Consider the following 4,847-nt stretch of genomic DNA (forward strand, 5'->3'; position numbering starts at 1 on the left):
CTCCCATTACATCATCCTATTCTATGAATGGCAAATTATTTTCAGGGAAAAGAAAATGAAGGCCACTGAGCGAACCCGTGCTGGTGAACAATGACAACAATCATTATGATAATTACTTGTGCATGAAGAGGAGCCACTCTGTCTACCCACAGGGACAGGGCCTGACAGAACTGAGGACAGGGTCTGTCAGAATACCTACCTGCCTGTGCTCCCAGGCTCCTCCACTCAGGGTTCATTTGATCTCGGACAAGCCACTTGGTCTTAAGAGGCTGCTTCCTCTTATGGAAATTTGAAATTATAATAACGGCCCTATTAGAATAATAATGCTGTGTTTCACATGAAGCTCAGATGAGAGCAGATTTGTGGAAGTCCTCTGCCAACTGCAATTTACTGTACTAATCTTAATTGTTCTGGTTGCTGTTGTTGTTTACAGTAAAAGAGCTCCAAAAGGCAGAGAAAACAATGGCTCCTGGAAGAATGCTTGAAACCTGGTCAGAAGAGGCCTGGGAAGGATCAAAGGTCAGGAAACAGGCTTTTTAACTGCACTGACTCAGGATAACAGAGAAACACAGACCTCTTTGTAGGCGACTTGAGCTCCAAAGGCAGCGAGAGATGCTCCAAGAAAGCTGACTTCTGGGGCCACCCAGTCAAGTCGGGATCCTGTCGGGGTCTGTCATGGCATGGCCCCACCAGCCAAGAATTCAAATGAACAGTAGCCTGAACTTTGGACTCCTGATGTCATCTCAGAATGGATGTCTAGAGTCACCAAGGAGCTGATGGAATTGAAAGTTACTCATATCCTTAGATGAACGTCTTTCATCATTGAGTTGTGTCATCTGGGCATCCCCAGAGTTCTAGTTCCTATAAATCCCTGTATTATGCATGCATTGCCCAATTTCAAAATGAGAGGATTCTTTCTATTACAAAATACTAAACTATACCATCATTTTAAATGAGATTAACATACCCTGTCTTCCTTTCTTTTAAACCATATTAAGAACTTCTGAGAAACCACAGTCAAGGAGAGCAGATGTAGCAGTCATGGTCTCCATGGTATAAAGCTGGGAAGGCCGTGATGTGTGCAGACAGATTTCTGCTCCACGCCTTTAATCCCAGTCCTCAGGAGATTGAGGCAGGTGGATCTCTGAATTCAAGACCAGCCTTGTCTACAGTGTCAATTCTAGGACAACCAACGCTATACAGAGAAACCCTGTCTGGAAAAACAAACAAATAGACAAATAAATAAACAAACAAAATTTTTGCATCTGAAGTTATTTTCATGATATTCTATTGCTGCTTCATAACTTAATATTTCTGTCTTCTGTTCATATGCACTACTGCTGTGTAACATAGTCAAAGGGGTAAATGATGACAAAAGTCATTATGTTCACAAATGTACCATCCAGCCTAGGAAAAGCCTCTCTCTCTCTCTCTCTCTCTCTCTCTCTCTCTCTCTCTCTCTCTCTCTCTCTCTCTCTCTCTCTCTCTCTCTCTCTGTGTGTGTGTGTGTGTGTGTAGGGTATGAATGGAGATCAGAGGACATCTTGAGGGAGTTGGTTCTCTCCTTCTACCATGAGGTCCCTGGGGATTGAACTCAGGTCATCATGCTTGGTAGAAAGAGCTTTTACTCACTGAGCCATCTCAACAGCTCGCAAGTTCTTATTTCTGAAGGTGTCTCTTTAGAAAACCATTGTGAGGTTATTGTGATACACCAATGTAAAGAAAAGCTATTTCCTTGAGAGAAGCCTTCCCGCCAGCCTGGTTCTAGAGCCGCATCAGTCCCAAATAAACACACAGGAGGCTATATTAATTATGAAGCTGTTGGCCTTTACTTGTTTCTTACTGGCTAGCTTTGACTTAAGCAATTACCCCATAATTGTTAATCTAAGTATTTCTCTTACCGGAGAATAGTTCTGGGCTTCCTACCCCATGGCAGTTACATCTTGAATCTCCTTGTGTTTCTCCTTCCCAGAGTCCTCCTGAACTCCTAGTCCCACCTATCTAGATTCCTATTGGCTCAACAGTGCTTTATTGACAAATGCACAGGACTTCCCCCAACACACCAGGTCTCTGATATAGTCAGAATGTGAAAATGTGACCTATACAGGATGCTACCAATATATCTCACTAATTTTGCGCTTTGAATATGAGCATTTCTTATTATTCTATTGCAGAAAGTACTGACAGCAACATCTATGGTCACCTTGCATGTCCTATTAAGAACTTTTCAGGGTAAAGCATATCTTTGGAGAAATAAGCCCTTAGGAGGTAACTGTGTCTATGTCTGGGTTTTGTTTACCTATTAATTTGCTTTCCAATTCAATCTAGAGTTTTAAGCCACAGTATAGGTCAGCCACCCTTATGGCCCAGGACTTAACCTCTAGAATTAAGGTGATAAAAAGACAAGTGTTTGGGTAGAGGGCCCACAGTGAGGAAGCTGTTTTCAGAGGCCTGATCTTCCCTCCACTCTCTCTAAAGCCAGACACATTTTAATTAGATTTATACATTTCAAAGCTGATACAGTTGTACCAAGCTCTGAGAGAAAGAACTACAATGTGAAAGTTCACAAAGGAAGCTTGTCTCCCTCTGGTTCTTAGCTGCCATGACTAATCAGGATAAGGGCTGGCTGCATGCAAGGTCTTTCAAAAGGCTGACCTATGACTGTGCGAATGCAGAAAATGCCATTCATCTTCACTTAATAAGAAGGGATCCTTTTTGATATCCAAAACCAAACGTGCTGGCAAGAATAAAGTCCATCTAATGATCCTTAGCCATGCAACAGTGGTAAATTCTTTGTGAATCCCCTAGTAAAAGCAGTCTCCAGAGAGACCATAGCTCTCTGAGAAAGACACATTCATAAAGACACAGTAGCATAAAATAGCTGTTTCTCTTCTTTCAGAGTTTAATTTCTTGGCTCAGTTTTGCTGACCCTGATGACGATATTAGTGATGACTATGGGTAACATGTCCAGAGCACTCAGTATGTGTCAGACACTGGGATGTACACACACACACACACACACACACACACAGAGAGAGAGAGAGAGAGAGAGAGAGAGAGAGAGAGAGAGAGAGAGAGAGAGAGAGAGAGAGAGAGAGTCACAATAGTGTTTCTGCTTTACAAAAGAGGACATGTGAGGCCCAGGTGACTGGCCCAAGGTGACACATCTAGGACCTGACGTCTAAGGTAGGGCAATGTGACTATGGGAGTGTGGACTGTGCACTCCACATTTTCAATTAAAGCTCCAAAGAGACCATCTGTGACCCATGTGGCACACTCTGAGGAGGGCATGTTGATTGAGGAGAGCCACTTGGAGTATCTCACTGCTAGATACACTGACTGGTTGGGCATGGGCGTGTGATCCTACAGGACCAGCCAGAGTTCAGAAAAACGCACATGTTCTAGAAGAAATTTCTTTTCATCATCATCTGGGAGATCATAGACTGAATCAACTCAGAGAAATGCTGAACTGAGACACAGAAGGGGAGGGGTAACAGATGGCATTAATTGATCCAGATTAACAGCCAGGCGCCTCCCACCTCTGATCTCCTAGCGTCTAGTCACACAAGCCATCACCATGCATACCGACTTTGGCTTACATCAGCTTGAACTGCTGTCACACTGTGAAAAAGAAACCACTGGCCCAGAAATGTGTACCGTAAACAGGTAAGAGACAAAGCAGTGACCAGAGAAGAGCTAGGAGTACTGTGTGGACATCTCACCTTGAAGAAGATTTGGTTCTTACAAGTCAACATTCAGGGAATACAGCTTTGCAAAGGTAGAACACAACTTCTCTGCATTTGCACCCTCTGCTCCCGGTAAAAGGGGACTTGGTCTGTTGGATGTGTTCATGAAAGGTCAGTGTGGCTGTATTCCCTAAATAAGAAGTCAGGCTGCATGGTCCTGCAGGATTCTCACCTCCTCCACACTTTCCCTCAACCCAGTCAGTGAGAATTCACTGATTATCTCACATAAAACCTGTGCAACTTCTTCCAGTGGTTTCTATTCCCCTGCATCTCTAGCTCTTCTTGAATTTTCTTTTTAGTATGTACCCTTCCCTAACATGCATTTAGTTAATTAGTTAGTTAGCTGGTTAGTTAGTTGTTAGTTAGTTAGTTGGCTAGTTCAACTTTGTTTCCAAAGCCTAAGTCCATGAAAGCAAAGATTCCCGTCAGTGCTGTTTATACGCAGGACACAGCGCACAGGGGAAGCCCTGGCCTGTGGGTTAGGTAAATAGTGAGTGGGCTCTGAAGGCACAGAGCACAAAGTGGAGCAGGGAGCTTTAAACCCGACTTGTGTAGAGGACAAACCCGGCCTTAACAGTTACCCCTGTCCCTCTTCAGTCAATTTAGCATGTGGCAACTACGATAATCTTAGGTCAAGACTAGGCAGATGACCACCCCCTTGCTCCTCCAGAGAACCCTTATCACACTAGCAACAGAATCCACAGTGCTTGTTGACAAGTCCCAAGTGTAGCAGGCCTTTTCTTCAGAACCACCAACCAGCTCCCAAATCATGACACAGACTTAGTAAGAATGCTTGGCCTTATCTTATGTTGTTTCTTGCTAGCTCTTACAACTTATCCTGGTTCTCTTCATCTACGTTTGCCTCGGAGCGTTTTACCTTTCTTTCCTTCTGTGTGTCCTACTTTTCCTGCTTCCTCCAGTCTGCCTGGCTGGTGGCTGCCTGGCTTCTGGCTCTGAGCCTTGTCCCTCTTTTTCTCCCTCATTCTCCTCTCTTCTCTTTCCTAGATTTCTCCTACTACTTATTCTCTCTGTCTACAAGCCCCACCTATCCCTCTTCTGCCTAGCTATTGGCATTCAACTTTTTTTTTCCAGACAGGGTTT

Source organism: Mesocricetus auratus, unplaced genomic scaffold (genome assembly GCF_017639785.1).
Source record: "Mesocricetus auratus isolate SY011 unplaced genomic scaffold, BCM_Maur_2.0 Super-Scaffold_100009, whole genome shotgun sequence".
Classification (NCBI taxonomy): Eukaryota; Metazoa; Chordata; class Mammalia; order Rodentia; family Cricetidae; genus Mesocricetus; species Mesocricetus auratus.